General features: G+C 43.1%; 1 protein-coding gene and 1 non-coding gene across 4 annotated transcripts in view; both read right to left on the bottom strand.

The window, feature by feature from the left end:
- LOC124612655 (glutamine synthetase 2 cytoplasmic) overlaps positions 1-17,500 on the bottom strand; it is a 419,042-nt gene that overhangs the window by 115,298 nt on the left and 286,244 nt on the right. The gene's annotated exons all lie outside the window — the stretch shown is intronic.
- On the bottom strand, positions 1,439-1,545 carry LOC124554823. Its single transcript, XR_006968463.1, has one exon. It is a non-coding gene; the product is annotated as a U6 spliceosomal RNA (small nuclear RNA).

The following is a 17,500-nucleotide window of genomic DNA, read 5'->3' as shown; positions in this document are numbered from 1 at the left end:
CTACTCGAGATAGCCGAGACTGTCGCTAGCTTCCTTTTTCGTAGCCTATAGGTAAGCTGAGGGCGCGCAGCCTCTTTGGCGTACGACTCGAAAAGCTGCAGCAGCCATGATGATTTATTATAGCTCGGCGCCCGTATAAAATTCCAGAGAGGCTAACCGCCGGAGCAGCGGTAAACAATGCTAACGATCCGGAGTATCGGTAAACGATTAACACGCCAGCAGCGGCACACGATAGCCCTCTCACCTGATCCTCGTCGCGCTGCTCGCTTTCTGGCCGCTAATGAGAGGCCAAAAGCTCCGCCTCGGCCGTAATTTTATGTGCGCTGTTTAACGTCTATTGTAGCCCTACTACAATACAGCGCTCCTATACACTCCTTCCCCGTCAAATCTGAAAGAAGGCTAGTCTAGAATGCGGGGTGAGCCAGCCAGGGCGATTTTCCTGCAAGGCATATAGCTTGGCAACGCGCCAGTTTCACGCAGCCAATGGTAGGTGGGGAAAGTGGTCATTCCGAGCACTGAAACTGAGACCATTCCATGTTCTTCACGTGTTATTCGAGGTATGTAATGAAGTTTGAGAACACATGTTTGTAGCGCAATGTTAGGACAAGATGATCTCTCACAGCTAGCAGCGTTGTTGGCAGTTTAACTGCGAAGCGCAAACGACTGCGGGCGAAAACAATAGTCGTCTGTAGAGCTCCGCTAAAATTAAGGCTTGCCATACAGACTTTCACAAAATGGCGTCACGTGACATTGAGGTAGGTGCACGATGCAGCTGTGGCCAGCTAACTTGTTATATCGACTAGACTATAGGTCACATTTTGTTGGATAACCAGTTTCGACCCTTTTTTAGGTTATCCTCACCGATTATTAAAAACGGAAGGAAAAGGTGTACGATAGTATTTTTAATCTTTATTTGGCTTAGGCTTTTACTTTAAAATGTTGATGTATCATAACATGGCTTATTGTACGGAGGTGCTGAAAGTGCTGTCAACCACGTGACAATATGTGCATAAACTTCTTTGCAGTTCAATTTTCATGAAGTCAGCAGTTTCAACTGAATCTTTGCCAACAGAATTGCGATTCACAGTAATTTGGTGTAATTTGCTTCACGTTTTATTTTTATTTAGCATACTTTCACTGAAATAATTCAATCAAGACACTACGCTGCCGGTAGGCGTTTATATACATCAACGGGGACAGTTGAAAATGTGTGCCCCGACGGGGACTGGAACCCGGGATCTCCTGCTTACGTGGCAGACGCTGTTTCCACCTTTTTTTTCATTTTTCATTTTGTTCGGTATTGTTCGTTGCGTTTGGTTTGGGCGGACGTCACAAGACATTCGTTCAAGTTTATTGTTGATGCCTTTACTCATTTTTTTTTTTTATTACAGAGGGCGAGCAGCCCTCTGACCGAACACGCTGAGCTACCGTGCCGGCTGAAAATGTGGAACGCTTCACGATTTTGCGTGCCATCCTTGTGGAGGGGCCATGCTAATCTTCTCTGTATCGTTCCAATTTTAGTATATGTACTGCCGAAGCAAGTACTATCTGAGCCACCGAGGGCACAGCGGATAGTGCGACTGCAAGGACTTAAATCCCTTGCATGCTCCCCGTGAGACCCACATTCCCAACGCAATGTCCACACACTACATTCGTAGTGCCCCTGCCCACTATACTCATTATTCGCGGCAGACAATCTGACCGAGTCCCGTAAGAGTTCGGGCATAATGTGTGCATGCACATAGAAGGAGGTCAATGGCCGGTCAGCCTTAACTATGTATCAAGATGCTATCTGTTCTTTCGGACATGTCCGAAAAAAACAGATACCATCTTCATATATATACTTTCACTTTACATATTTCTCGTATTGCGTCTATCTTTGTACTATCGCATGCATTTTTCTTACCTTGGTAGTAAATCAAATGCGGTAGTTTGGTCGTGGGGCGACGATCCCAGTGAACATGGTGATATGACCAGAAGCTCGGCTACATTTCCTGAACGGCATCACAAGCTATGTACATCTCACATTACCTTACGTTGTCATTTCAGCAACATCACATGCCATTAATTTCTTTCTATGTTGTTAACTTTCGTAATTAAAACTCTTTTTGCTTTCTAATTCACTGCCCATTCAGTCATTATATTGACATAAGGATTTGACGTGTACTACTACGAAACAGTCTAGTTTTTCTCTCTCGTTGGCTAGTTACTATCAGCTGCTGAGACAACACCACTGCGTCCATTGCAATCGCTGCCAACATTGTTCCGCTAAGCACGTAACAGTACTGCACCTGATGCAAGACTCTTACTCTTAAAGAACTTTAATGCGTTTTATTAAACAATGCCCTGTATCTTCAGAACCAATTCACGAACATCAATAAAGTTAAAATGTAGAAGATTTTTATAAGAACACTCCCTGTACCGGAAGATGTGAGAAGATGTGATAATGTCTTACAGTCATAAATACAGTCATTCGAGAATGAAAATTAAGTGGCACTTTTCCCTATGAAACCCTTCACTTTCTGACTAAAATGGTCCAAACGTTTGTTCCGAACTCTTAATCTAAAAGAAAAGGCGTGGTCAGATGTCAAGTTTCAGTAGTGTTCTTACTTGCTGTGAAGATCGTTAATAAAACAGAATTACACGCAATGGCTCCTGCCGCAATGAGAAAAAGGTGTGATCACCCAAAAAGCTCATTACGAGTTTGTTCTGGATCAAGTTGTTTTGTTAAGTTAATTTCGCCATGCTTATTCTGGCCATCAGAAACAGCTTCTGCAAAATCAGACTATCACATTGAGGTTACACTAGGCAGCACGAAAGAAAACATTTAACAACAACAGATGACTAAAGTTTCTCCAGTTAACAGCTTACAGAAAGTTCCAGTACAATTGATTTTACGATATATGGAGCATAAACTAAGAAATATCGCGTCCAAAGGAAATGAGAGACCTTTTAAATCCATATCTCTAACGCTTGTTACGTGGAGAATCGTATAAGGTCAAAGCCATGAAATGACGCCTTTAACAGCAAAGCCGTTGTCCAAAAACCTGCGCAAATTTAGGAAACTACGTCTTGTCAATTCCAACTCTTTCTGTTCACATGTGGAACAGTCATTTACGGTAGACTGAATAGCAGATAAACAGCTGCCGAGATTACAGCAAGACTTTCAAAGCTTATCAGATTACCAACCAGTAACGATGATAATTGACGCACACCTGCAAATCTATGATTCACTGTAAGAATTTATCGCTGTACCTTGAGGGTGGTTCTGCAGAATATGCCTCAAGATCTAAGAAATGACTAAGTGTATTAATGCTGTGCTGATGTGCTGCTAATACACCGCCACTTCACTCTAATTTCTATCAAATTTGGAACGGTACTAGAATTTTAACCTGTTTCAGATCGTTAAACAGCAAGAGATCACTGGCAATAACTTCACTGACGCTTATCGGGAATGGCCTATCAGCAGAAGATCAGAAACTTGACACTATCCTTTGTATAAAGTGTTTGTGATGTTCTACTGATGAGCCATATCCGAAACGCTTCGATAAAGATTTCGTAACAAGCGATTCTTGCTGTTAAGCGACTTAAAGCATTAATTATGGCGTGCTAAGTGGTTTGTGTAACTGTGCTGGATCTCCAGCACAACCTTGTATCGCAAATTAAACTAATTTGCCATTACAAGTATCTCTGACGTTCTTCACGTACTACAGGGAAATACGTAGTGTATAAACGGAGTCCCGTTAGCGTAAATTTAAGAAAGTAGCACAGGTGGAGTATTCATGGATCCAACTGAAAATTAACACGACTGTAAGAAAATTATCTAAAGCCACAAAACATTCTGAAACTCGCTCATATGGAACGTCGAAAGTGTGGCCTTCTCTAGAGTTCAGGCAGTAGCAGCAAGTGTATGTTGCAGTCCCTCACTCAGTGAAAGTCGTCAACACATTTCACAGCTCGCTAGACTTCGCTGTCTGCTCCAAACAGGTTTTTCCAGTTCTCGCACACGTTTGCTACATCACTGCAACGGCGGCTTTGCCGACCTTTATTTATTTTCTTGTACTGTGTTGAGTGGGCAGTAGCAAGCGACCGTCTTAAGAAGCGAATACAGCTTGAGGGAGCGTGTCTAGAGGACAGGACAGCACAGAAATACTGGGAAAGTGTACCGTCGCAACGTAGAACACACTTATGTGTCGTATCCTGGACTATTGTTCGAAAAACAAGGATAGAATCGTGGAATATGAATTTCCAGCAACTAGCAGCTCCTGCTTGCACAGAGAGAAGTTGGTTCTCCTCATCTGCTTTTTATTAAAGAAAATTATTTCATGTTCACTTTCCACAGTGATTTGTCATAAGCATATGTCACAAAAGTTAACCTTGTTATCTGTTATGGTGGATCGCTGATACGGGACTAAAGTGAAACGATCCTCACGCTTCCAGAATGAATTTTCACTCTGCAGCGGAGTGTGCGGTGAACTGAAACTTCGTGACAGATTGAAACTGTTTGCTGGACCGGATCTAGAAGCTGGTGCCTTTGCATTTCTCAAACAAATGCTCCGCCGCTCTCGCGGGTACTGGCGGAAATTCAAATGGTTCAAATTGCCCTAAGCACTATGGGACTTAAGATCTGAGGTCATCAGTCCCCTAAAACTTAGAACTTCTTAAACCTAACTAACCTAAGGACATCACACACATCCATGCCCGAGGCAGGATTCGAACCTGCGACCGTAGCAGCAGCGCGATTCCGGACTGAAGCGCCTAGAACCGCTCGGCCACAACGACCGGCGCTGGGGGAAGTGAAGCTGTGGGTGGTGCTTGGGTAACTCGTCCTGTGTCGGCACTGTAGCTCAGAGTGTAGCAAAACACACTGTAGCAAAACAGAAGCTGAGAAACTCATCGACTGACAAAGATGTCGTGCGACATCCGCATAGAACCCCTGACGAACAACCAATGAAGAAACAGATCGACCGAAAAAGGAAAAGATGTCGGTAGAACTCTTGCGATACGCGAAGGTTCCAGATCAGAGTTCTGGTCGGTCACAAAGTTTTAATCTGATATCGAGTTCCATGATACTAATGCAATGGAGAAATATAACTGAATGACAACACATGCTTCTGAGGCAGAGTGAAAACATGTGGGTCTTTCAGATTTGTGCCGGGGTGGCCGAGCGGTTCTAGGCGCTACAGTCTGGAACCGCGCGACCGCTACGGTCGCAGGTTCGAATCCTGCCTCGGGAATGGATGTGTGTGATATCCTTAGGTTAGTTAGGTTTAAGTAGTTCTAAGTTCTAGGGGCTGATGACAGAAGTTAAGTCCCATAGTGCTCAGAACCATCTGAACCATTTTTTTTTCAAATTTGTGATATTACTGGCACAGAGCATCAATGACAAATTTTAGCTACACAGCGTATTTTAAGTCACCACTCTTATAAATAATTTAATGGGTACACCGATTACCAATGACAGTTCATTATCAACGGTAGTAGCCTCATGGAAATGTTTGACGTAGACATCGGCTACCTAGTGTTAATTGACTACTGACAGTGACTAGTCAGTTTAAGCTATTAAAAATTTCAAGTGAGCACTGATAAATTTTAGGATATTTTAATCCAACCTTTATGGTGGCTATCATTCAATGTCAGAAAAAAAAAGGACGATGTAGTGGATTCGGAGATTAGAATGCAACACGTGAAGAAAAACCAGTTGCAGCTTCCAAACGCTGAAAATACGTTAACTTATATCATGACGTATAGTCAACGTTGACATCGACTTACTGGAAGCTATGTCCTTTGGTTTAAAAGATAGGCAGAGGAATCCTGAGAATGACCGATTATGTACTCAAGCGTGTATCTGTCAATAAGCGCATATTCAAACGTGCGTGTTCCCAATCGTATGCATTAGTTACTAGCGGGCAGCGTCCATTTCGTGCGTTGCAAGTCCACATAATTTATTATTTACCCTTTAAACACGTGACGCGATAATGTGTGGTCCATTGTATTTCATACGGCTTCAGGAGGTTCAGATTGCAAAATGGAATGTTATAGTTCGGAGTAGGTATTAAAATCCATGGAGAAGAAACAAAAACTTTGAGGTTCGCCGATGACATAATTCTGTCAGAGACAGCAAAGGACTTGGACGAGCAGTTGAACGGAATGGACAGTGTCTTGAATGGAGGATATAAGACGAACATTAACAAAAGCAAACAAGGATAATGGAATGTAGTCGAATTAAGTCGTGTGATGCTGAGGGAATTAGATTAGGAAATGAGACACTTAAAGTAGTAAAGGAGTTTTGCTATTTGGGGAGCTAAATAACTGATTATGGTCGAAGTAGAGAGGATATAAAATGTAGACTGGTAATGGCAAGGAAAGCATTTCTAAAGAAGAGAAATTTGTCAACATCGAGTATAGATTTAAGTGTCAGGAAGTCGTTTCTGAAAGTATTTGTGTGGAATGTAACCATGTATGGAAGTGAAACATGGACGATAAATAGTTTGGACAAGAAGAGAATAGAAGCTTTCGAAATGTGGTGCTACAGAAGAATGCTGAAGATTAGATGGGTAGATCACATAACTAATGAGGAGGTATTGAATAGAATTGGGGAGAGGAGGAGTTTGTGGCACAACTTGACTAGAAGAAGGGATCGGTTGGTAGGTCATATTCTGAGGCATCATCAAGGGATCACCAATTTAGTACTGGAGGGCAGCGTGGAGGGTAAAAATCGTAGAGGGAGACCAAGAGATGAATACACTAAGCAGATTCAGGAGGATGTAGGTTGCAGTAAGTACTGAGAGATGAAGCTTGCACAGGATAGAGTAGCATGGAGAGCTGCATCAAACCAGTCTCAGGACTGAAGACCACAACAACATTTAGCATGGAGCTGTTAGTGGATTAGCCACTTCTGAAAATGGCAATCAGTGGCCGAAAAGCGTAATGTGGACATCGTAGTTACAATGTCATCTTGACGTATTAAAGAATTACACACACATTTATAAGGTCGCATACTTCCGTTTGTCCACGTGTCAGTCGCAAGTCCAGATAACGACGCTGAGGTAGTGTAGAGCGAGCCGCCACAGCTTTGGTCCAGGCGAGCGGCACTCTGCCACGTGATGCTTACCTGGCTGTGGAGGAGAGACAGACAGACAGGCAGGCAGGCAGACGGACGGACGGAGCTGCGCGGCGTGGCGTGGCGGGCGAGGTCGCGGCTGCGCTACGACTGACGCAAGGCGAAGCGAGCAGCGAGCCCGCACTCGCGGTCACAGCTGGCGGCTGGCCGCGGTTGCCGCTATCGCCAGATAGCCAGCCGCGTGTTTACTGGCTAAGCACGCCGCGCCGAGCGCCGGGCTCACTCACCGCCTTCTGTTCCGTCCTACTCTGCTCTCGTGTCGTACGCTTCCATCCTCTCGAGCTGTCTAACACCCCCAGTACATGCCATCTCGCTTGGGAGACGTCTGTTATTGGGTGGGTTCAAAATGGGTGGGGGGAGTGGAAGTCCGGCAAAAATCTCATCAAATCTCATTTAAGGCGGGAGGGCAATGAAAATCTCACGTCATCTTTGTAATTCGAGACTATACATCTCTAGCTCAGCGCCCGCTGCTTCGCTCTACATCTACATTATATACTCCGCAAGCCACCCAAAGGTGTGTGGCGGAGGGCACTTTACGTGCCACTGTCATTACCTCCCTTTCCTGTTCCAGTCGCGTATGGTTCGCGGCTAGAACGACTGCGGGAAAGCCTCCGTGCGCGCTCGAATCTCTCCAATTTCACATTCGTGATCTACTCGGGAGGTGTAAGTAGGGGGAAGCAATATATTGGATATGAAACTTCCTGGCAGATTAAAACTGTGTGCCGGACCGAGACTCTAACTCGGGACCTTTGCCTTTCGCGGGCAAGTGCTCTACCAACTGAGCTACCCAAGCACGACTCACGCCCCGTCCCCACAGCTTTACTTCTGCCAGTACCTCGTCTCGTACCTTCCAGATTTTACAGAAGCTCTCCTGCGAACCTTGCAGAACTAGCACTCCTGAAAGAAAGGATATTGCGGAGACATGGCTTAGCCACAGCCTGGGGGATGTTTCCAGAATGAGATTTTCACTCTGCAGCGGAGTGTGCACTGATATGAAACTTCCTGGCAGATTAGCTCAGTTGGCAGAGCACTTGCCCGCGAAATGCAAAGATCCCGAGTTCGAGTCTCGGTCCGGCACACAGTTTTAATCTGCCACGAAGTTTCATGTCAGCGCACACTCCGCTGCAGAGTGAAAATCTCATTCTGGAAATATATTGGATACCTCATCCAGAAACGAGCCCTCTTGAAACCTGGACAGCAAGCTACACCGCGATGTAGAGCGCCTCTCTTGAAGAATCTGCCACTTGAGTTTGCGAGACATCTCCGTAACGCTATCACGCTTACCAAATAACCCTGTGACGAAACGCGCCGCTCTTCTTTGGATCTTCTTTATCTTCTCCGTCAACCGACCTGGTACGGATCACACACTGATGAGCAATACTCAAGTATAGGTCGAACGAGTGTTTTGTAAGCCACCTTTGTTGATGGACTACATTTTCTAAGGACTCTCCAAATGAATCTCAACCTGGTACCCGCCTTACCAACAATTAATTTTATATGATCATTCCACTTCAAATCGTTCCACACGCATACTCCCAGATATTTTACAGAAGTAACTGCTACCAGTGTTTGTTCCGCTATCATATAATCATACAATAAAGGATCCTTCTTTCTATATATTGCCAATACATTGCATTTGTCTATGTTAAGGGTCAGTTGCCACTCCCTGCACCAAGTGCCTATCCGCTGCATATCTTCCTGCATTTCGCTGCAATTTTCTTATGCTGCAACTTCTCTGTATACTACAGCATCATCCGCGAAAAGCCGCATGGAACTTCCAACACTGTCTACTAGGTCATTTATATATATTGTGAAAGGCAATGGTCCCATAACACTGCCCTGTGGCACGCAACGCTAGCGTTGACTGAACGGTCTGCACATTTTTTTTTAGTAGAATTTTTATGTTCACAAAATGCAACACCGAAACTTTCCATGCTAGATAAGGCCATAGAAGCATGGCTTTCCCCGAATGAAATTCTGACTAGAAAGATGTTCTGGTAGCTGGAGTCCGAGGTTCATACCTTTTGCGTTCTTGTGATGGTATTTCCATAGATTCTTCATCCCCCATCCCATATTTCTTTATGTCTAACCGAGAAGTCAAATACCATTTTTCATATATATATATATACTTTTAATGTAACGAAATGTCTTAAAAATTTTCGTCCCTTGTTTTATCCCCTTAGTGGGAGAATTTCCAAAAATGCTGAGAAACCAAATTCAAATTTTCGTAGTTTTAGCTTCAAAACTGTCTTAATAGCGACAGGTTTTCAAAAAACTTTCATCCCCTATTTCACCCTCTTAGGGGTGCAATTTCGAATCGTTCCATCTTTAAACACGTCTCCAGTATAAGATCAACAACCTCTATAAATTTCAGGTTTCTGTTCTCGTGGTTTGAACTGGGCAATGATGAGCCAAATAGTCAGTCGGGACAGCGCCTTTTACACACAGACATTTTGACGGATAGTACGAAGTGCACCACCAATCTTTATGGCCTCTCTGAACTGATCGCTTTACAAGTGTCCATGCCTGATATTTCCCGATTTGAAGCAAGTTCCGTCCAAGTGTTAGATGTCATTCTGGGAGTTCCCACCGGCCGGGTGGCCGAGCGGTTCTAGGCGCTACAGTCTGGAACCGTGCGACCGCTACGGTCGCAGGTTCGAATCCTGCCTCGGGCATGGATGTGTGTGATGTCTTTAGGTTAGTTAGGTTTAAGTACTTCTGAGTTCTAGGGGACTGATGACCTCAGAGGCTAAGTCCCATAGTGCTCAGAGCCATTTGAATTTTGGGAGGTCCCAACCGTGCAAAATAAAGGTGAAACAAAGTCCCTTGTCGTCAGTAACGTTTTCAATTACAGCATATATCACATACACGAGCGTCTTAATGAAGGGCCTAAGTCTATAATCCACAACAGTTTTTGCCGTACTATCTCACCCAAGTCGTACCAGAAACTAAGTTTAACGCCAAGGGATATTCTGCAATGCATATAAAGCCGATGTTATTGCATTCAACATGCATATGCATTGGTATCAGAACTTCTACAGTGCGTATGTTAGTCGACATGCCGACAAGAGTCTAAACACACGCGCGAGCAAGAAGTTAAACGTTTGTGGAAGGAAGCTAAGCTGAAGTTCACCGAAAAGAATTCCGTTCGTGAGCATATACATCAAGAGCCTGAAAACCTAAGTAATCACACAGTTCAAAGGAAGCTACAATTTGACTTTCATCTGCGAAGTAAGAAAATGTTTCAAGACATTTAATGCATATAATATATGAATAAAAGGACAATTTTCTCAGGATCCGTCAAAACGGTTAGCACTATTTTCGTCGAACCTTTCTGTCCATCTGTCTCCGTCTGTCTGTCCGTGCGAATACAATGATATTAGCACCTTTAAAACAGTTTTTTAATCTCGTCTTAAAATAAACGTTGTTTGGTTAAACCATTTTCGCCGGTGCTTAAAAGAAAATATGTTTACGTGTTGTTACCCTTCTACAGCGTAAACCATCATGTGAGGAGGGGAGGCGGGTCCCACCAAATTTCGTCAAGGGGTCAGGGGGATTCAAATTTTAAAGGAAACCCCTCTCGTAATTAGTGGACGTTCCCTTAGTGCAGTCTGGCGGACACCGACTCAACAGACTTCTGACTAGTTTGATGCTGCCCGCCACTGTTTGCCGTTCGTTCTGTTTGAATCTTTTCGCTTCAGAATAGATTTTTTCTCCAATATCATTAACTATTTACAATATATTTTGTAGCCAGTGCTGCACAGTTTCACTGCTTTCAAGTAATGGCTTCATGGAACGACAAAAACTGTTATAACACCATTTATTCACATACAACAACTTTAATTCAAGCGACCATCTCAAGTCACGGATTAATATTACATAAAATTCAAACAACGTCCCTTGGCGTCAATAACGTTTTCCACTACAGCATATATCACATACACTAGCGTCTTAACGAAGGGCATAAGTCGGTAGTCCACAATAGTCTTTACCGTCCTATCTCGCCCAAGTCGTACCATAAACTAAGTTTTACGCAAAGCGACCTTCGTTACACTTTATGCAGTGTCAATCAGAGACTTATGTACGCTCGACCGAATACAGTTCTCAGTAAATAAATGTTATTACACCAAGTTTTGAAGGTTTCATGAAGTTGTTCCATCAACCATTTGTTGGGACATACCTACAATTTTTGTCTCTATGGCTCTCTCTATTACCACGGATCTTATTCTTCGGCTTATTAACACATTTCCTACCATCATCTTCCTTCTACTAGATTTTTACAGAAATCCATCCATTCGCCGATTCTGCGGAGAACCATCTCATTTTCTGTTCGTCACTTAACTGTTAGAATCCTTATCGTCATACCTGCCAACGCCTCAACTCTGTTCTTTTCCAGTTTTCCCAAGATCTATGACTCCATTCCGAACAATCGTAGAAATTTCTTCCGCCAATTAAGGTCTATGTACTGGTAGACTTCGTTTGGCGAGAAATGCTCTTTGCTTGCACTACTTTACTTTTTATGTCGTCCTGGTTTCGTTCGTCTTTACCTCATCATTCCTTTTTTTTTTTTTTCGCCGATCTTTCAAGAACGTGTATTACTCAAAGTTCCTTCGAAGTTACCTTTCTTGTAGCTATATTTTCTTGTCCAACTTCTGTAGCTGCCCTTTTCAGAGATGCCCATTCCTTCTGAAGTGAACTACCTGCTGTTACTGATCATCACATACGATTCTTCAGCATGTTAGTATCCCACTGCCCTGCACGTTGTTTGTTCCAGTCGATTCTCTTATACCTCTGATTGCAGCTTAGTATGATGAAGAATAGGACGAGTCATTATCTGTTCCGCGGTACGTCTTACAATCTAATACCTTATTTCAGCGTCAATATCACCATGATTTAATCCAGTTGTCTCCTGCTATCCTTTTCGTAGTATAATACTTGCCCACATTTTTACGGCGCTTCAGGAAGACGAAAAAGAACGCTTGCGCGCTGCGATTAAACCCTATTTGTCTGATAGTGCAGAGGTTGAATATTAAATTTCAACGAAAGTAGGATGAATGTTTGAGTACTAGTATAGGCTGCCAAATGAAATGCACAGGTAGGTGCACATAATCACAACACTTAGCTCTGCCCCCAGAAACACATAAATAAATAAATAAAATTACTTTCGCTGCATCTGAATGAAAATCCATTCCAAGTCCGTAGTCTTCCACGGGTAGTGGTTCAAGGTTCAAATGGCTCTGAGCCCTATGAGACTTAACATCTATGGTCATCAGTCCCCTAGAACTTAGAAATACTTAAACCTAACTAACCTAAGGACAGCACACAACACCCAGTCATCACGAGGCAGAGAAAATCCCTGACCCCGCCGGGAATCGAACCAGGGCGCGGGTAGTGTCAATTTGAATAATTCATTTCCCATTTTTGACCGCGTCGCTATTGTTTTATAATGATGTGGCCAAAACATAAGAAATGATTTTACTCCGTATACTCTACTACTTTTGTAACCAACCAAAGCAGTACTAAGAGAACGTCTGGAACTTTTGTTGAGCTTCGTAACACTCTTCAGCGAATCTTTGTTCAAATGCACTAGGCTCTGAGGGTTGTGATATCAGTGACCAGGCAGGCCTTTGAATTGCGCGTTTACATTTTCGTAAGAGAAATTCAACACACGTATTGTTTGAGTTGCTGAAATCTGTGTTAAGTTAAAAACGCATAACGCACCCCCCCCCCTTATTTTTGAAGTGTTACATTCAAGAAAATACCACCTCTCTGCTGCACACACAATGCAGCTTCCACAGAGCTTTTGACTGCCGCAGAGGTACACGCGGGCCATACAGATCGACAGCTGGTCCGCCCCACCACTGACGGGCCGTGTTCCTTCAGCCGTGCCCTTCCGGCCACCCTGCCGTACGCCTCTAATTAATCTGCGCAGATATGCAAATTGCTGGAACCGCAGCGCCGGCCGCAAACCCATTGATTTATCGGTACGAGTTTGTCCCTCGCCATTGCAACGGATGTGAAAATCAGGGACAGGTCGATGCAAATATTTATTGGAGATAACCGCTGAAACAGCTATACTTCCGGCGAACATTTTTTTGCTGTTGCCGTTTAAATATGTAGAGCTACATACACTGGACCAATTGTAACGCGAAACAAACACAGCACCCTCTGCCTGAAAATTACAACAGGCCCAGGAACAAAAAGAGTTCGGAATAGACTACTCCGTTTGCTGTTCGACATAGATTTTTAACTTCAAGACACTGCAACAATTTCAGAGCCCTGAGGAACACCAACTACAGAAAGTGAATGATATATTTCTGTGTTGGCAGCTTAGTTATTTAGCAATTATCTGCGTCATCCCTAAATTTTACAGCATAAAATGTGTAGTGCATCTAACATGCTATTTATATATTTTAACAATGCATATTTTAATAATTGTCTTTGAAAAGTAGAAAACCATTTTATTACAATACACCTGTTATTGAAATCTTGATTGCGGCTTCCTCCCTCCCATGTCAGTAGCGACAAACATTTTAAGACTTCCGAGCAGGCCTTCTGTATATGGTGTCACTAAAAGCTCCGACAAGAAAGTGATAAATGAAAGTAGCGTGTTAAATTAAACCAGTGGTTTCCAACCAAGGGATAATTATACCCTGAGGGGTAAAATGCAGTTTTACGAGGGGTAAAAACTAAACGATTCGATTCTGTTTCAGTCACGAAACTAAATTATTTTCAAAATATCATTACTATTATCACAGTTTTGTAAGACTAATATTTATTATATTTGTTATCAATAATTACTGCGTTAATCCACTGTAGGTTACATGTTCCTCTCATAGTCCACCCACTGGACACACAGGTTGTGCTTTTTCCCATACACTGCTGATGATAGAAGTGAGACATATACGTAAAAAACGCTAAATATCTCAAGAAAATGTCTTCTCCAAGTTTTAGATAGTACCTGCAGTCGTGCAGAAATTGCTTCATTACTCGCTTCGAAACAGATAAATTTAATTGATAGCAGGACACAACAGTAACTACATAACAACTACAATAGTCCTGTGCACATTATTATTATTATTATTATTATTATTATTATTATTATTATTATTAGAAAGGTTAGACACAAAGCATTAACAGCCTGAACTTATCCAGTTTCTGCCAGTTCAGAAGTAAGGAGAGCAGAAATGAAGTGATATGCGGATTGTAAGTATAGTGCACACATCTGAACTTTAAATGGGGTTGCATTGTGCAAGTCAAGCAAGTGCCACAGTGGAGAGGAGTAATGCAGGGAAAGTATGTTTTATAACAATTGTATCCTCAATGCTGAAAAGTAGAAGTGTTCCAAGAAACTACTTTCATTCTACAGTTTACCTGCTAAAGTTGGTAATAATGTGGAGAAGGGGGTGGGTGGTAACATTCGGCTGGGGGGGCGGGGAGGGGAGGGGGGGGGGGGAGGGCGGGAGTACTAGCTAATGTCTGACTCCACTCAGGGATAATGGCCTAAGAAACGCTGGGAACCAAGGAATTAGACTGTCAAAATAATGTTTCGGTCAAGTGACAAAATTGGTTTTTCCTTAGCATGGCTTTAGCAAACTTTAGTAATTAGAAATCATTAAAATACTGCATTCGTGACTGATAATGCACCAATAAATGCATTCCTGACTTGAAATTGTTATTGTCAGATTCTACCTAACACGTCATCGACCAACACTTGAACGGAAGAGTTTTTGCTCTCCGACGGAGGAACATGCCAACATCCCGTATCTGGTTTATGGCGAGATTAGTGCAAAACAGACTATCTTCTGATCTCTAGCCATGCTGTCAAGTTTGTCCTTATCCTCGCCAGCAGTTCGTTACTCGTTTGATGAAGGGAAAACCCAATTGGGATGGCGATTCGACTGAGATATAGTGATGGCAAACTGCTCATTACAGCTACGTTTTCGCAAGAGCGGGCGTTCTATGAGCTAATGAGAGTTTGCCAAAGGCCGTTGTACGACCCGCTACTTGGCTCCTTCCTGATTTCGAAATTTCACATGACACGACTGTCTGGCGAGAGAAACGTTGCATTCCATTTGGCCACGAGACGTTTATAACGGAGCAGGAATTTGCATTCCGTTCTTGGCGAAGGTTGAATATAACCTTCCTCATGTTACGTTAAAAACACACAGTCTGTGATGTGTACTGTCTGTGCTGTGTACTGTCTTTACAGCTTTTCTTTAACGCTGTAGCAGAAAAATTCACCTCTAATGTTGTGACAATCGAGGGTGGGAATGGTAGTGTAGTATTCAGGAAGGCGGTGATTCAAATGTCCGTCCAGCCATCCAGATGTAGGTTTCCCGTAAATTCCCTAGATCTTTTAACCTGTATTTCGAGTTGCCTTCTCCTAAACAGACACGGTCGGTACCCCGATGGTTTCTTCCCCAATCCAAGGCCGCGCTCCGTCTTTAATGGTTCGACGATTAAGGGGCGCTACATCCTTATCTTAATTGTTTAATACCGTTACAGCTGTGTTTATGAATGTTCAAAATTCTTCTCAATAATCGTACAGCGTCTGTACTCTAAGAACTATCGCGATCGTTTTGTCGGCTTCATTTGGTGCAAATATTTATGATATTTTAAGTCGGGACACTATTTCGTATACACTCGATGAGCAGCATCCATTCCTACATCCAATGACGATTTGTAATCTGCTGACAGAAATAATGCTAAAATGTGAAAGCAACGTGGAATAGGATGATTATGAAATTGAGTAGACGAGGTTCCGGAGTTCCTTTTTAGGGTCGAAGTTGCACCGAATTTTATGTAAAATTTTCCACCCCAATTATTTTCTGCTAATCAGTTTTAAAATTATTCGTAGCAGTGAAACTAAAATACAAGTGTATTAGCCACAAGTTCCAGGATTTGTTGACATTGTATTACTAGATATGGTCCTGTTATTAGACGGTATGTTCTCCTTGGTCTTGGGATCTGAGAATCTGTTGAGCGAGCCAACTAAGATGAGGACGTACGAGCATTTAGAATGTGGGACAAGATACATTATTTACATCAGTTGCTATTATATTAGTACAATGTTTTTGGGTAAGTGGCATTAACGAAATTTTCTACTTGTTATTAGTCGTCGCACATGAATTTGTTTCTTTTCTTTTGCTATGTTGCCTTGTGTTACGCCGTACAGGAATTTATCATATAATTTTATGAAGTGGGTTATCTTATCACACTCTCTCCATCTACTGTTAAGATATATTTAACTTTCTGGAAGTTATTACGAGGAGCGTTCAATAAGTAGTATAACACTTTTTCTGAAAGCAGGTTAATTTTGTTCAGGATTCCAACACACCATATTATTCGCCACTCTTTTAGGCATAAAACCATATTTTTTCAACATAATTTCCATTTAGTGCGACAGTCTTACGCCACCTTACTGGGAGAGGCTGTATGCCAGCTCGCTACCACACTACTGGTCGATATCAGAGACAACGTCTTGCTGCATCAGTAGTCTCCCCGCCATCCACGTACTGTTTCCCACGGAGTGGATCCTTCATTGGACCAGTCTCGTTCCTTTTTAATCGTCTTCTATTAGGCGGTGAGAAACCCAGCGGCCACACACCTTTCCTTTGCGTACCCAAACTGGTGAACGAGAGTGTACCAAGAGTCGTCCACTTGTACAGGAAGGACTGTGCGGCTTATCCCGGCGGAGGTTCGAGTCCTCCCACGGGCATGGGTGTGTGTGTGTGTGTGTGTGTGTGTGTGTGTGTGTGTGTGTGTGTGTGTGTGTGTGTGTGTGTGTGTGTCCTTAGGGTAATTTAGGTTATTTAGGTTAAGTAGTGTGTAAGCTTAGGGATTGATGACCTTAGCAGTTAAGTCCCATAAGATTTCACACACATCGGAACATTTGAACTTGTACAGCGAGGTGTTTGTGATCCATCAATCACCTCGAATGCGAGTGTCCGCACGTTCAAGCATTGCAGGAGTCACAGCTGTGTGCGGCCGGTCGACACGCGAGGGATGTAGCAGGTTTGTGCGACCTTGTTGCGATAATGACAGACGCCTCACCCAACGACTCACCGTGCTCTTGTTCACTGCTAGGTCAACGTAGTCATTCTGCAAGCGTCTATAAATATCTGCAATGCTCTGGTTTTCTTCCAAAAGAAATTCCATAGCGGCTCTCTGCCTGAAACGCATCTTCGTTACAGACGCCATTTTGAAGGCTACGCATAGCAAGAATGGTTCAAATGGCTCTGAGCACTATGGGACTTCACTTCTGAGGTCATCAGTCCCCTAGAATTTAGAACTACGTAAACCTAACTAACCTAAGGACATCACACACATCCATGCCCGAGGCGGGATTCGAACGTGCGACCGTAGCGGTCGCGC

Source organism: Schistocerca americana, chromosome 1 (assembly GCF_021461395.2).
Source record: "Schistocerca americana isolate TAMUIC-IGC-003095 chromosome 1, iqSchAmer2.1, whole genome shotgun sequence".
NCBI lineage: Eukaryota > Metazoa > Arthropoda > Insecta > Orthoptera > Acrididae > Schistocerca > Schistocerca americana.
The sequence above is the reverse complement of the archived record's forward strand: the minus strand, read 5'-3'. Positions and strand labels throughout refer to the sequence as shown.